The sequence below is a fragment of the Aedes aegypti genome, chromosome 3 (assembly GCF_002204515.2).
Source record: "Aedes aegypti strain LVP_AGWG chromosome 3, AaegL5.0 Primary Assembly, whole genome shotgun sequence".
Taxonomy (NCBI): Eukaryota; Metazoa; Arthropoda; class Insecta; order Diptera; family Culicidae; genus Aedes; species Aedes aegypti.
The window spans coordinates 402317072-402334096 of NC_035109.1; the positions used below are offsets into that span (position 1 = coordinate 402317072).

Here is a 17025-nt window from a genome sequence, read left to right on the forward strand (position 1 = left end):
ATTTATTCCATCGTGATAACTTTACCAGAAGTCTATTACTTCTGTCCTCTCTATCTTTCATGATTGGTTACCGTCACTTGTATACGTATACTCGAATATTAGTTCTTTTGCTTATCGATTGAAACTAATGGATTCTTATACGAACTAAAGAAGTATTTGTCATGCAAAACTAAACGATTCCATCAAGACATTGTGAATTCCGCGAATGAGGGCCGGTCCTTGTAAGCCTGGTTGATTTAATTTAAAGTTTTCGAAGAACTCAACAACCGAGTATATAGGGGCCCATGTTATATTCCACAAACGAAGCGCTCAACGTAAACGCAGTCAAATTGGTTTTGAGACATTTCAATATTGATCTAAAAAATTTAGCGCGTGCGGTTCAAGGTTCGAAGCCAATGCAAAGCGCTTCCAATTCTGAAGAATTGGCTTCTCCGACTGCCTAAACGCTGTTACTTCAGCGTAATCTTCCCAGCATGTTGTTTATTTGTTAAACATTGTATCTATTAATGGCTCCTTCTTTGAAGCATCATCATCATTGTTTTGGCACGGAACCAACAGCTTGGCGAAATTCAAACACGTCCACCCACCACTCGTCCGGTTTTGGTTCAAGAGAGCAGAAGCCTTCACCGATATCATCTTTAGTCGATGGGAGTAAGCTGAGCACTCCAGATTGTACATAAAAGAGATAAACATTTAGCGGCGAATCAAGGGACTATTAAAACCTTGTAAGGAATCTCATTCCGGACTCCACAAAGTATGATAGAGCAAGCACACTCAATTTGAATATGAATACAACCGCCACCATGAATCAGTGCACTCCAAGTTATAATAAAGGCATCCCATTCATCCAAGGCCGAGAACTTTGAATCTCGCAGCCAATTACATTCCATCGGTTTCTGGCAATGGCCGGCAGCAAACTTCCCAACCCAAGACCGAGAAAATTCAACTAAAGTTCTACGGAGCGGAATTTCCTTCGTTTCTTTTAGACCAGACCAGAATCGAATCGACCCGAAAATGGTCGAAAACTTCCCAACCGCACACTAATCTGCGTGCTAGTTGGATTAGTCTGCCAATTTTCTGTTGGTTAATCTCTGCCCGGGCGAAAGCGAGACCAGAATATTGAGTGACGGGAACAAAAAAGTGGCCAAACGAGCTCTTCCTTCCAGGAGATCCTTCCGTCGTCGCAGTCACCTAGACCCAGCCCGGTTCCCGGTTTGACCCGACGTCGCACAGTGGTTCCATTTGTCCTACGATGCGGCATTAAATAAACTTAAACAAAACTTGATAAATCATCTGAAATTGACACAACTATATTTTCTTGGCTGTTAGAAACCCTTTCAATGTTCTTGTCATTGATATCGCTTCAAAATTTTCGTTTCGACTCCATTACCCCGAACGCCATTTCCCCGTATGCCATCACCCCGAATTCCATCACCCCGAATGCTATTTCCGAGAATTTGCAAATATCTTGACATGATGATATTGATGACATTTCCCCATTATATCGGAATTCGGGGTCGTTCGGGGTTTTGGAATTCGGGGTAATGGCGTTCGGGTTAATGGCATTCGGGGTAATGGGGTAGAATCGAGTTACTTTGCTAATATATCTCTTTTCGTGCATTAACTTACATTTTTGAACGCTTTAAACAAATTTCAAAAATGAATTTATTCGGTAATGTCAATTTGCATTAACTCTTAACGGTGCTTCCCAAACGGTTATTATCAGAAAAAATATTCAACAAATTTGAGCTCAACAGTCGTCTTCTATGATTGGCTCCATCCCATTACTCCGAATGCCTTTACCCCGAACGCCACTACCCCGAATGGGTCACTATCCCGAAAGCCATTACCCCGAATGAATCATTACCCCAAGCGCCACTACCCCGAATGAGCCATTACCCCGAATAGTATGAGATACAATGCGTGCCAAAATGATGACCATACTGTTATAGAGGAATGACCAATCATGTGTGCGTCTCTAATGTAAACTGGTAATCAATGATGTTTTAAATTCGTCGGTAAAATGTCCATCATATATTTTCCCTTCTTTCTTATGTCAGTTATTCTGTTCTTCTTCTTTTTCTTTCTGGGACAGTGCCTGTTTCTCAGCTCAGTGGGCACTTCAGCAGTTCAAGCGTTTATTCACAAATTTCATAACGCCAAATATTGCCATTTTTGACACTCATCCACTCCGTCGTAATTATTTTGTACGGAAATTCTACAAATGTTGAAAGAGGTGTAACATTTCGATGACAACCACCCACATCCCCCTTCAGCGATAAGAAATTTATGAATAGGCTTTCAACAATCCAAGCCTTTCATTGACTGAGTGCTTTCCTAGTTAATTTACCATTTTTGTACATGTACCTCTAAGCCCAGGGAAGTCAAGGAACTTTTCAGTGCAACAATTCCACCATCGGAGGAATTCGAACCCATACCCTCAATATGAAACAGCTGCGTGCTCGCCGGTATTTGGTCGTCTTCGTGGAGGTAATATTAAAATTTTTGTTTTAACAAAGATTTTCCTTTCCTATGAATACAGGTTGCGTGATAGTATCACGTTCTTCTTCTTCTTACTGGCGTTACGTCCCCACTGGGGCAGTGCCTACTTCTCAGCTTATGAGCACTTCCACAGTTATTAACTGAGAGCTTACTATGCCAATGACCATTTTTGCATGTGTATATCGTGTGGCAAGGTACGAAGATACTCTATGCCCTGGGAAGTCGAGGAAATTTCCAACTCGAAAAGATCCTCGACCGGTGAAATTCGAACCCACGATCCTCAGCTTGGTCTTGCTGAATAGCTGCGCGTTTACCGCTACGGCTATCTGGGCCCCTCGATAGCTTCACGTTGTTACAGTGATTATTCACGTCATAGCTGCAAGCATTTCACCGGAAATTTGCCGTTCTTTTTATATAGACTGTTCTTCTAATATTTCCATATTTTGGATTCCATAGTACATCACTTGCAGCGATAATATCAGGGTGACCTTCTATTACCATCGTTTATGAAACAAAATCTTGTAGTAGATCTCAATGCTTGTAGTCGACATAAAAAAAATAAGTGAAGGAAGTGGGTAGCAGCGTTCAAAACGAAACTTTACTACATGCTTATTTCGTGCATAATATAGCTATTCTTTTCATAACAAAATCACCCTTCTTTTTAAAATAAGCTGTTCTTCAGAGCATTGCAGTGTAGTTGTGTTAATCTCATCAAAATAAGAGGACAAACCCAAACAAAACTTAGCATGTAAAAGTTTTTTTATGAAAATTCAGCTCCTTTTTTATCTCCTAATATTTGGAAAAATCTTTTTTAAGCCAAACTTGTTTAATACTCATAAGGAATCGTACAATTTTTTCCCCATCTTCTAATTAGAATTAGCCTCAAAATGTTATGGATTCGGGGTAATGGCGTTCGGGGTAGTGACCCATTCGGGGTAGTGACCCATTCGGGGTAGTGACGTTCGGAGTAATGACACATTCGGGGTAATGGCATTCGGGGTAGTGGCGTTCGGGGTAGTGTCATATAGTCCTATGATTATATGGATTCTATGACACTACCCCGAACGCCACTACCCCGAATGCCACTACCCCGAACGCCATTACCCCGAAAGCCATTACCCCGAATGGGTCATTACCCCGAACGCCACTACCCCGAATGGGTCACTACCCCGAACGCCATTACCCCGAATGCATGACATTCTTAGGCTTATTCTAGTTAGAGAGTGATGAGACAATTGCACGATTCTTTATGAGTATTTACCGAGTTTGGCTCAACAATGTATTTTTCAAAGATAAGAAGATAAAAAAGCAACTTTATTTTCAGCAAATAATTTTTACATACTACGTTTCGTTTGGATTTATCCTCTAATTTTGGTGAGACTCACACAGCCATATCGCAATACTCTGAAGAACAGCCTATTTCGAAAAGAAGGGTGAATTTATTATGATAAGGATAACTATAATATGCAAAATATAGGATGTAGTAAAGTCTCTTGTTGGACATTAGTACCCACTTCCTTTACTCATTTTTGTAGGTGTCGGGCTACTAGCATTAGGTTCTTCTTAAAGATTTTGTTTCGTAAACAATGATAATGGAAGATCACCCTGAGATAGTCGTCGCAAGTGTTGTCCTATGGAATCCGCTTGAAGACCAGCCTGATAGACAACCGCTCCGCTATAGCAAGGAAACGTTAATACACTTGTACATGTTAGAAAAACCAGCAGTCTCTGATTTTTGCTACAGTAAAAACTTTCGTTGCTTTGTGGGATCATTCATTTGGATTTCGTTGAGATAATCATCAAAAAAAAACTTTTTTATTTAATTCAAGACAATGAAGAAATTATTATAGCAGAAAGTGGTGAGCATATCCATAAGATACCTGTCTGTTTAAATACAAGAAGATAAAAGAAAGGGAAAATTTCTGATTAGAATTATAGCAGTATTCACTTTAGTGCATCCTTAAAAAAAAACTGTTCTATATGGAAATATTAGTGACTAGCTTTTCCAACGAAAACTTGAAAGAACAGCTTATTTAGGAAAGAAGGCCAAATTTCTGGTGAAATGTTTTCAGCTATGACGTGAATGATCACTGTTACAACGTGATGCTATAGCACAACGTACATTTATAAGAAAGGAAAATATTTGTTTAATCACAAAATTGAAATTTGAACACCACTAAGAAGTCCAAATATCGGTGATCACGCAGTTATTCAGCAAGACCATATTGAGGGTTATGGGTTCGAATTCCTCCGGTGGCTGATCTTATGCATTTAACATTTTCTTGTAGTTCCTGGGCATAGAGGCACATGTACAAGAATGGAAAGTTGACAAGGAAAGCTTTCAGTCAATAAAAGAGTACCTAATTTTATTAAAAGCCCATTCACAAATTTCGTAACGCTGAAGGGGACAAACAAGTGTTGTGGGTGGTGGTCCTTAAATGTTACAGCCCATACACAATATGTAGAATTTCCATACAAAAAAATGGTATGAAGGGGTGGGTAGGTTTCAAAAAAGGATATTTTTAGCGATATGACATTTGGGAATGAACCCTAGAACTGCGAAAGTGTCTACTGAGCTGACAAACAGGCACTGTCTCAGAAAGAATGAGTAGAAGACAGTAACCAACAAGATATTTCGAAAGAATAGCTGACATATAAAATAAGGGAAAATATGTGATGAACATTTTACTGATGAATTTTACGTACCATTAATTACCAGTTCTCATTAGAGATGCATTTTTGCCCGCCAAACAAGATATCGCTCTGTATCTCATACTATTCGGGGTAATGGCTCATTCGGGGTAGTGGCGTTCGGGGTAATGACCCATTCGGGGTAATGGCTTTCGGGGTAGTGACCCATTCGGGGTAGTGGCGTTCGGGATAGTGGCGTTCGGGGTAATGGCGTTCGGGGTAATGGGATGGAGCCGATTATATGTCATGTCTGGGATTTTTTTTAAACAATCGTAGGGTTCGATTTGAAGTTACGCTTTTTTTACGGTATAAGTCCACAAATTCAAAGCAAAACTAAAATATTGAAACGGGTTTTGATTGACCGTTATTATCAGAATAATTATACCATCAAAACTTGGTTCGCAGTTGGTTTGTTAATTTATTTGTAACCTCTGGAAGGAGTTCTGAATGATAAGATGGACAACATTTTGAGTAACGCCCTTTTTGAGACGTAACCATTGAAATAATAAATTTTAAATTGATTGATGGGGCATTCTCATTCCACAAAGCATGTTCATTTGCAATAACAAACTGAAAATACATAGGTCGAGTCTAGTACACGACACTAAAGACGGACTTACAGTTGAGATCGAAATACGCGTATCTGTCAAAGTATACAAACTCTAGGGGAATTAAATTGTATAGCACTTAATTCGGTTTTCCGTTTGTTTAATTTTTGAAAAACTGTTTAACAATTCTTCGATTTCTCCTGAACTTAAATGCTATTTTTATTCATAAAGTATTGTTATAGCCCAGTATTGACATAGCTAGGACTTTTCCAGAAGGGGTGGCCCAGATGGGGGATGGCTAGCAAATTCTTTTTTACAGAAATAATGTCGGTCGCATCACAATTTTCACAATATCATAGTTTGCATAGATTTGTATTGATTTCATTTGTTTGCGGTTTTGTCTTATATCGCTGCACATCAGTGATATTTGCAAATTTATATTTTCACTACAGAAAATATTCATTCCAATCCAATAAAAAATCCTTCAAGTATGCTTTCAAAGCACTCACGAGGAATATCTTTTGTGATTTCTCTAAGAATTCCATCGGCGACTAGTTCATCAATTATTTCCTAGCTTCCCAGTGTTTTCTCAAAGAAACTCCTTTACCAGTCTTCACTCAACTCTTCCTGGGACTCTTCATCATTTCCCGGATTATTCAACAGATCTTGATCTTTCCAAAAAAGTTCACGGAGAATTTCTATTAAATTGCAAAAATAAATAATGTTGCTCTGCCGTTCTTCTTCAGAATTCTCTAGAAAATATTATTTTAAAATTTACTCAAAAATGCTTACCTTAGAAAATTTTATAAATTCAAATATTCCTATAAAGTTTCTAGCGGAATACGTTCTGTTCGAACAAATTTTCAGCGAAAATACTCAAAAATTTTCGGACCAATTACTTTAAGGACTTTTGAGAATTATATTATGATTTCTTCTGGAATGTCGCCCCAAGATTCTTCCGAAAAAATCACCAGAGATTCTTTCGGAGATATTTTTCTTTAAAATGCACTAAAAAAATACTTAACAGATTAGCTAAAGGATTTTGTGATTCATTCTTGGAATAGTTCCAAAATTTACCAGATATACCATCAGGAATTCCTTCAGGTTTAATAAATTATCCCATTTTTTTTCCAAATGGTAATATCGGGGTTCTTCTATAGATAATACATGGACATCTATATTCTCTACATACTCTCCATTTTTGGCTCAAAAACTACCTCAAGAATACTATTTTTAAAGAATTAGAATTTTGCTCTTCGAATCATTTCTATATTCAATTGAGAGAACTTCTGATGAAATTTGTTGGACAATTTTACCTTAAATTGAATTAAGAAAAATATACCAATTTTTTGTCGGAAAATTCGAGAATTCACCGTGGAATTTTTGCCCCAGGATTCTGTTATAGAGCTCTGATGAATTTTGCCCTGAAAGTGCACAAGAATTCAATCCCAGAATTCGGATTCTAACAAAAATCGATTGAATTGTTTATAATGAAATGTTTCAACAAAGATCCTTACCAATGAACGAATCTGTGTCGTTAAAAACTGTCGTGATTTGAACAATCACGCATTGACTACCACTACCTTCATGCAACAAAAACATTCATGCGGTACTGAAAATAAAAGTCACGCGCGAATGTGACTTTTTTTTGCTCAGCTATAAATGTATCATGGTTGAAATACTGTAGAAGTCGTTACCCTGTATTTTCATAATGTGCACCGATGGTACCGATTGATTTTTTTCCTTTTATCCTTTCGTCAACCAGCCGCACTAGCTTGAGGACTGTCCAAAACCCATGGGTTATTTTTTTTTACTTTTAGACCCCTCTCCCTCGTGGTCTTTTGTCTATACAAAAAAAAAATGTGTTGATCGTGATCTTTGGCCAGACAAACCCCTCCCTGTTCCTCCCCTATAGAAGACCACGTGGTTTATGGACAGCACTTTGTGTGAGATCGACACGAAGCAGGAATCTACGAATAAATAGGTTAGAAACAAACCCCAAAAAACCAATCCTAGTGCTCTATTTGTGCCTTTTTTTTTGTTTCTTTCAATGAACGCCCTCTACCTGGTTCCCTGCTGAATATTATTTTCGCAATTCTTTCTTCCGACATTCGCGCTAAGTGACCAGCCCACTGAAGTCTGCCGTATTTTACACGATTGATAATATTCGCATCTTTGTACACTTGATACAACTCGTGATTCATGCGTCTGCGCCACACACTATTTTCGAGTTTCCCACCGAGTATTTTCCGCAGCACTTTACGCTCAAAAACACCGAGAGCTTTCCGGTCTGACTCTTTCAACGTCCACGCTTCGTGCTCGTAGAGAGCCACCGGAAGAATCAATGTTTTATACAGGACGAATTTTGTTTCGGTTTGCAAGCTGCGGGACCTAAGCTGGTTACGTAGTCCGTAAAAGGCCCTATTCGCAGCCGCAACACGTCTTTTCACTTCGCGGGAAACGTCGTTGTCACATGTCACAAGTGTTCCAAGGTAAACAAATTCTTCAACAACTTCAAACACATCCCCATCAAACACTACCTCAGCACTTACACCACCATGCCTGACTCTATCTCTACCTGCAACCATGTACTTCGTCTTGGTAGAATTGATGGTCAGGCCTATCCTCGCTGTCTCCCTCTTCAGAGGCACGAAGGCCTCTTCCACTGACCTGCGATCGATTCCAATCAGGTCTATATCGTCCGCAAAGCCAAGGAGCATGTGCGACCTTGTGATAATAGTGCCATTTCTTTGCACGCCAGATCTCCTAATAGCACCCTCAAGTGCAATGTTGAACAGTAAATTCGAAAGTGCGTCTCCCTGCTTCAATCCGTCTAACGTCACGAACGAGGTTGACACCTCGTCTGCGATCCGAACACTTGATTTCGAACCATCCAGCGTAGCACGTATCAGCCTAATTAGTTTCGCCGGAAAACCATTTTCAGACATTATCTGCCAAAGCTCATTTCTTTTCACTGAGTCGTACGCCGCCTTGAAATCAATAAACAGATGGCGAGTCTGCATGTTATACTCCCGGAATTTGTCTAGGATCATTCGCAAGCTAAACATCTGGTCCGTTGTCGAACGGCCCTCACAAAAACCAGCTTGGTATTCGCCGACGAAGGACTCCTCGAGCGGTCTCAGTCTGTTAAACAGGATGCGCGACAGAATTTTGTACGCCGAATTCAGCAGGGTAATTCCTCTGTAATTGGCACACTCCAGTCTGTGCCCTTGCTGGTAGATAGGACGGATGAGGCTATCCAACCAGCTGGTGGGTAATTCTTCGTCCTCCCATACCTTCAGAAGTACCCGGTGGATCGACTGGTAAAGCTGCTTGCTTCCGTGCTTGAGAAGCTCGACCGGGATCTCGTCCTTCCCAGCAGCCTTACAGTTCTTCAGCTCGCTGATAGCCTTTTTAACCTCTCCTATGGTCGGTGGGTCCACAGCTTGATCGTCATCATCTATGTTCATCCTGTTCCTCGCTACATTTCCATTCTCACCGTTCAACAATTGCTGAAAGTGCTCCTTCCACCTGGCAGCCACCGCCGTTTTATCGGTCAGCAAATTCCTTTCTCGGTCATTGCACATGGCGGGCACTGGTACGGTATTGTGCCGCGCACCATTGACCGTTGCATAAAATCTCCGCATATCATTCCGGTTCATGCTTTCTTGTGCGTCAGCTACCACACTTTCTTCGTGCTGCCTTTTCTTTCTGCGGTGGATTCGCTTTTCTTCGGCTCTCGCTGTCCTGTACCGCTCTCTGTTCTGTCGGGTACCGGCCACAAGCATACGGCTTCTGGCGACATTCTTCATGATCTGCACCCTCTGGCACTCTTCATCGAACCAGTCGTTCCGTCTTCGTCGTTGACCAGTGCCGATCACTTCCCGCGCCGTTGTTGTCACAGCTTTGTGGATAGGGTCACACAGGCTGTCAGCTACCTCATCAGTCGACAAGCGTTGTATATTGAAGCGTAGCGTTCTGTGTGTTGCGGAACTCGTGACGCTGGATAACCGCGCCCGAATTTTAGCTACAACGAGATAATGATCCGAGTCGATATTAGGACCTCGGAAGGTCCTGACATCAATGACATCTGAGAAATGTCACCCATCAACCAGCACGTGGTCTATTTGGGAGCAGGCATCGCCACTCGGGTGTCGCCAGGTGTGTTTGAGGATATTCTTTCGCGCGAAGTATGTACTGCTGATTGCCATCCCTCTAGCAGCAGCAAAGGTTACTAGCCGCAGGCCATTATCATTGGTAACGGAATGAAGGCTTTCCGTTCCAATGACGGGTCGGAAGAAATCTTCTTTCCCGATCTGCGCATTTGCGTCGCCGATGACTATCTTGACGTCTTGTTTTGGGCACTCTCCGTAGGCCTTATCCAGGCTCGCATAGAACTCATCCTTCATGTCATCGGGCTTATCGTACGTTGGCGCATGTATGCTGATCAGGCTGTAGTTGAAGAACTTGCCCTTCATTCTCAACTCACAGATTCGGTCGCTTACCGGTTTCCACCGAATAATTCGCTTCATCTGCTTCCCAATCACTATGAAGCCAACCCCACGTTCTGCTCTGTTGCCACCGCTGTGGTACTTGAATGAAGTGTTGGCGATGGGGTCCACCGCTCGCGTTCTCCGGTTCTCGGCCAGCGTATTTCCTGGATAGCTGCCACGTTCACGCCGACATTCCGCAGTTCACAAGCCAGGAGCCCAGCACGCGCGGGTTCATTCAAAGTTCTCACGTTCCAAGATCCAACTTTCCAATCGTTGTCCTTTATTCGTTGCCGGGTCTGTTGCCGTAAAATCAATCCGTTTGCTCTACTCTTGCCTTTCTTGGTTGGTGAAGAGTCTTCGATAGGCCACCTAACCAGGGTTGCGCTACCTACATCGTGCTAGAGGGGCTGCCTCCTCGATGCTGACACGATACAGCATCGTCCGCTTGTTCTTTACATGATGACCACGGTCATAGCCATCACAACCATCCACCTTTATCAGGGCTTTGGACCTGTAGCTCTGGTTCTCAATAGTTTCAAGTTCTTTCGGACATACTACTATGGTGAGCCGTCATGCGCTAGCGGTGTTGATTCAAATATTACGTAACGCAAAATATGCCCATTTTTAACCGCCTCTCTCCTCCACATAACAGCTCTTATATGGAACATTATAAATTTTTATATGTGTCATAGCACTACGGAAGACTCCCACCCTCCCCTGATGCGTCCGTAATGTTTGAACGATCCCTAAAGGCAGCGCATATGAGTTCAAAACTGTAATCAAGTGGTAACATGGCCAGAAACAAACACAAGAAGAGTGCTTGCTACGATTAAAACGACAGCATAACGTTCATGGTAGGCTGAAAAGAATGACATGCTCCTCTTATCCATGCCAAGTGATACATTCATGGCTGCAGTGAGAATGTATCAGTAGCAACCCCAATGTCACACTGTATTAGTTCTTCTGAATTAAAAATATATATATTGAAGTGTTTCAACATAATTATGGAAGCTCATTAAGCTTTTAAAAAGAGTATATATTTTTCCCAAAAGTTTAACAACTACCAAAAAACTTAACATTACTTAACTTCTGCGTCCATGAGTCCTCCCGTAGCGAAGGGGCAACGTGCCCTATCTAGTGACCAAGGGATCGTGAGTTCGATTATCACCGAGAAAACGTGAAACTTTTTCACAAATTTCACTCAATTTGTCCATCTAATCCAGTTGCAAAATATATGTTATGTTTAGTTTTTCGCTAGTTGTTTAACATATTCTGCACACGATAGACATGCTAAAAAATCTTTTATATTTAAGGTGAAGATTGATGCATCTTATATAGCACAAATGATTGTCAGGTTCTCTAGATATGTGAAAAACGAAGTTTGGTCAGTATTCGGTCCATATTTTCATAATCAGAAGGTTTCAAAATATTCTATCTATGAAACTTTTTCCATGCAATTTGTATGGGCAGAAATGGATCACAAAATAGGATTCTCTTAAATGTAAATATGGGAAATCATCAACGCTGGAAAAAAAAACCCACCGACAATAATCTCTAACGAGAATCCAATCCTATGTGCATTCGATTTTAAAAATCTTCTTGTTCAGACATAGCGTGGGATATTCCTATTTTTTACCTATATTGAGTCATTATATTAGTGCAGTCAAAATGAAAGCTGCATATATTGAGGTGTCGTAAAGTCTGATTCTATTCATGAAAATTTCAATATTATGCTTTGAGCTTGTTTTGCTTGAATAATTTTTTTGAATCACTTTGGATCTTTCAAATTTTTTTGATAATCCTTTTTTTTTCATATATTTCAAAAAACAGGTACAGTATGGCCCATAAAAAATGCGAAAATTGTTTGAACGTGAATGTAGCATTAACAAGCGTTATTTTTTATAGTTTTTCCTAGTGAATGTAATTTCTGATTATCGTAGTATATTCTGACATAACTTCGCTTTCCAGAACAATTTTTGTCATATTTTTCTTACTGTCCAAAATAATGTAATAAAGCAAAGAAGTTCAAAGGTTTTGTCCGCCCAAAGCTAGAAACAGGTGATAAACTTACCATCCTTAAAAATTACACTTTATTGTTGAAAATTTTAGTTAGTTTGGTATCAAAGGATGGAGGAGTTCTTAGAGAACATGTTTTTCATGATCACAATAAAATATTTTGCCAGGGTCATAGTTTTGAGGGCATTTGTGTCTTATAGGTTTGATAAGCCTTTATTTTTTGTTAAAATTAAATAAATAAATACGGAGGCTTATAACAGATTTTTGAGGATGAAATTTGTTCCTTCGGTTAGAGACAACTTGTATCAATACTAGCTCATAGGTTTTGAGCAAAACGGAGCCGCTTATCACACTTATACGAAGGTTCAATCAAAGCTCTCCAAAATGAGCCGTTTTTTTGAAAATATGTTTAAGTCTCCAATGATCCAGGTATGAACCAATTCTATCATTTGATATGGACGTATGCTGGAGACAAGGCCTGTGAAGAATCTCACGTCATCGTTGGTGTTTTAGAAGCTTTCATCACACAGATATTGAACTCGACGTCCGCAAGATAAAATTTGAAGGTATACTTCCAATTCCTCTCTGGTAAGGTGAAAGTAATAGATACAAATCATGTCCAAAGCGAAAACCTGAGTCCAAAGAGTCCAAATACAATACAGATAATGAATAATATTTATGTTTAATTTACATTTTCTATGTAAAAACTACCATTAAACATGATATGACGATTTTCTCATTTTTTTATGGGCCATACTGTAATTGAACTTCATCTTTCACGGCGTCCTTATGTATATCCAACAGAAATGTGCAAAGGGATCCGTAGCAGAAAAAACGCGCAACAGTTCAGCAAGACCAAGCTGAGAGTCGTGGGATCAAATCCCACCGGATCTTTTTGGGCTAGAAATCTTTTCGACTTTCCCGGGCATAAAGTATTATCGTACCTGCCACACGATATACACATTCATAGATGGTCAATTGGCAAAAAAGCTCTCATTTAATGACTGTAAAAATGCTCATAAGAACACTAAGCTGAGAAGCAGACTCTGTGCTAGTAAGGACGTTACGCCAGAATCAAAAAGAAGGAGTGCATAAAATTCATGTTTCTACATAATTGAGATCATCATTGATCCACAAAAACGTATGGGAGGGAAAAGGAAGGCAATTTATTTATTCGATTTTTGGCCTATGCACGGTATCACTGTGCGTCGGTGCTGGAGCCCGATTTTATACACATCTTGTGCCTCCTTTGTAGTACGGTGCTGCTTCTTGACGCTGGACACAAAACGAGAAAAGTAAGTTTCATCACTTTGATGAAAAAGCTTGTTTGAAATGATGTTCTCTTTTTTTCCCTCTTCATTTCATTTCATTTCATCTCAATCTCATTCATGAGTATTGTATCAGCTGCTAAGTTAAGTAGGGAGGAAAGGGAGTGGTCCTGGCCATGCTCCTTTCCCACACTTTTCCTACAATGCAATGATCCTGGATGCCCGCCCACTTTGAAGATTTGACGTATTATGGGGACCAGATGGGGAGTTTTATGTTCTTGTTACTAGAATGCTTGAGCCCAGGCAAGGTTCAAATAGTAATGATAATGTTCTGGATCATTGAGCCGTTTTGGTGGAGGTGTTGGATGGCAAATAAGGGTCTGAGATGGAAATGGTTTTAAGCTGAAGCTAAATGTGAAGCTATTGAAGCAATTCGAAGCTGTATTTAATAGATTCAAAGAATCAAATTCTTCTGCTTCTTGTTGGCTTTACGTCCTTACTAAGGCAGAGCCTGCTACTCAGGTTAGTGTTTTATGAGCACGTCCACAGTTATTAACTGAGAACTTTCTTTGCCAAAGTTTTCGCATTCGTATATCGTATGGCAGGTACGATGATGCCCTATGCCCAGGGAAGTCAAGGAAATTCCCATTACGAAAAGATCCTGGACCGATCGGGAATCGAACCCAGACACCTTCAGCATGGCTTTGCTTGGTAGACGCGGACTCTAGCCACTCGGCTAAGGAAGAATCAATAAAGTACAAATGTTCCTTAAAATTTTAATTTATTCACACTCTTTTTATGTATGTACTCATAATTTAGATTACATTAATGATATTCTTTTGAAGATGTCATGATCGATTCTTATTCTCAATTTTGAGTTTCAACTTTTTTGCTGATTCACTTTCCTGTTAAAAATGTTCACTACCTCTTCATGGTTTTATTCCTATATTTTTTTAAATTCTCAGTCAATTTACCATTAGCGTAACTTAGCGTGAAAGCTTATGTAATCAGAATAACCAAATAATTCAAATTGTCATTCAACACGTATAATGGAAAAATGAATTACAGTTTTGTACACTTGGAATCAAACATTCCTTTTTTAATAAATACAAGAATATAACATTCATACCGTTGTCAGAATAAAGATATATGTAAACATATTTCACTCATTTGAAAAAGAAGCGTAAAACGAGCTCACCAATGGATAATTTATCGTTCACAGGACTGATCCAAATCACTTACAATGTCGTCACCAACCGATTTATAGTTTTATAAACGAATTATTTGATATGTATTCCTGAACATTAAGAGAAGTTAATCTCGGAGATATTTTTTTTTTTTTTTTTTCGAACAAGTTTTAGTGTTTCTGATGGCAAGATCCCAAACATAATACATTTGAATTAAAAAAAATGCTCACTTCCTTGCTCGATCCGTTGTGAATGGTAGATGAAATTTTAGAATGATTTTTGGTTTGATTTTTAACAGGATACTCATTTTTGGTGGACTCGAAAGATCCTCATTTTTTATTATGAATACTGTTTACATGTTGTTGTAAAATCCAAACAATAAATTAGTATTTGCAATACAATTTTAATCATAAGCCATGAGGGAGGGTGATAAACTTCCCCCTCCCTTCTGACCCCCTCTGGCTACGCCTACTCTACTTTATCTACCCATGTTATCTTTCTAATTTGTCTGAAATTCTCCGTCAATGCACCTCAATAATCCAATTCCCCGCCAGATTGCTCTCATCGCATTCAATGCCCAAGTTTAATTTCGGAATCCTACCCAATCAAAGATAATAAGGATTTGTTCGCTCTTATCACCTCCATAAGATTTTGTTTCATCTCAATGGCCATTGCCAAATTCGTGTGGAGAAAACTTCCACCACTCAACTGATGCTGGCCACCACCGAACCTTCAAAAGGGACGCTCCTTTCGGCAGCAGCCAGAAATTTTCCATTCATCGCACAATGGAGCATTCATTTTCACACGAAAGCAAAAGTCGATTTCTAATTTGAACAACACTCATCTAGCGACACCTTTCTTTGCCACTCTCATCTAACTTTCCCCCAAGTGAAAGTAAAAAAAACCATCATCCTGCAGATCGGTTCACTCGCTGCTCTGTTGTTCTCCATTTTCCTGTTTTTCGGATTGTATTATGGTGTCCTTCCTCATCCACCCTCCATATTTAGGCGTTTCATTGCCTGGGCGGAAGGCAACGGAGAAGAGATCTATTGAGCCCATCAACAACCAACAAGCGCCATCAAACCAAAGTCCAAATGGTAGCTATAGGTCCCTTCCCCCCGCTCGAAAAGGCACACAGGATATACACAAACTGAATACGAGCGGATATCGAGACAAAATGATGTTTTCTCTTCGCTCCCGGCGAACTTCCTTCCGCTTGTTTGGATCCCCTCAGCCCTCGTCATAAATGGGGATGGCAGGATGCGCGCGGTTCAGGCCCGGAATGTGGGCTTAGTTAGAAAGGGGCTTTTAAATTTTTAATTTCAATTGCGATCAGGGTGCGAGTTGGTTCGTGACAAGGGACCCATTTGCACTTGTTGGATCCAAAATCAATAATTTTTCTTTGATAATGATTTTTAATGGCAGAGAATTTTCCACCTGCTTCATCGGATAGAGGGGATCAAAATAACATAAGGATAGCCATTTCTAGCCACATATCAATAACTTCGATCGGCCATGGAACCATACCCAAAACATCATGCTTATCTTACCAGTCAGGTCTGAGAGGCCTGCGGCCAAGCATTCTGCAAAAATTATGAATAATTTTTGTTATAACTCTCAAAATGTACAAAAACATCATTTTGTAATTTTCAGTTTTGAATACAACTTATTCGATTTGTGGGATTTTTTTTTTAAAAGAATAGGCACCTAACATTGTATTATCTATATCAACTTTATAAACAATGAAGGGAGTCTTGAGGTTTTCCGGTGAACATTCGAATAAATCGATAATCAGGTAGCCAATTATCAAATTTGGGGGCTTACTTAGCCGTATTGATAAACGTGCAGTTGTTCAGCAATGCTTTCCTGAGTATCGTGGGTTCGAGTTTCACCAATCGGAAATTTATCCGGATTGGATTTTTTCTAAACCTCCCAAGTCATAGAGTACCTTCTTCAATACCCCACGATATATAATGCAAAAATAATCAATAGGAATAGTAACTGTAACTGTACAAGTGCTCATAAAAATACTAAGCTGAGATGCAGGTTCTGTTCAAATCGGGATTTGAATCCAGGAAGACGAATAAACAAATCAATATTTATTCTTAAAACAGAAGAGTTTTTAGAGAACTTATGAAGAATGTGATCTAAAAATATCGAAAAACGGAAAAAAATATTGCGATTCTAATGTTAAGATGAATTAAAACCAAACCTTAAAATTTTTAGAGCCCTCATCTGGAGCACTAGATAGACGTTCATACTGGAAAGGAGATTGGGCAAAAATGTATGAGGTTTGGTCCCGGAATGTACACGGATGACT

At 39.7% G+C, this 17025-nt stretch overlaps 1 protein-coding gene across 16 annotated transcripts in view; it reads left to right on the top strand.

Annotated features, from left to right (window-relative positions):
• LOC5564135 (hemicentin-1) overlaps positions 1–17025 on the top strand; it is a 409831-nt gene that overhangs the window by 212738 nt on the left and 180068 nt on the right. The gene's annotated exons all lie outside the window — the stretch shown is intronic.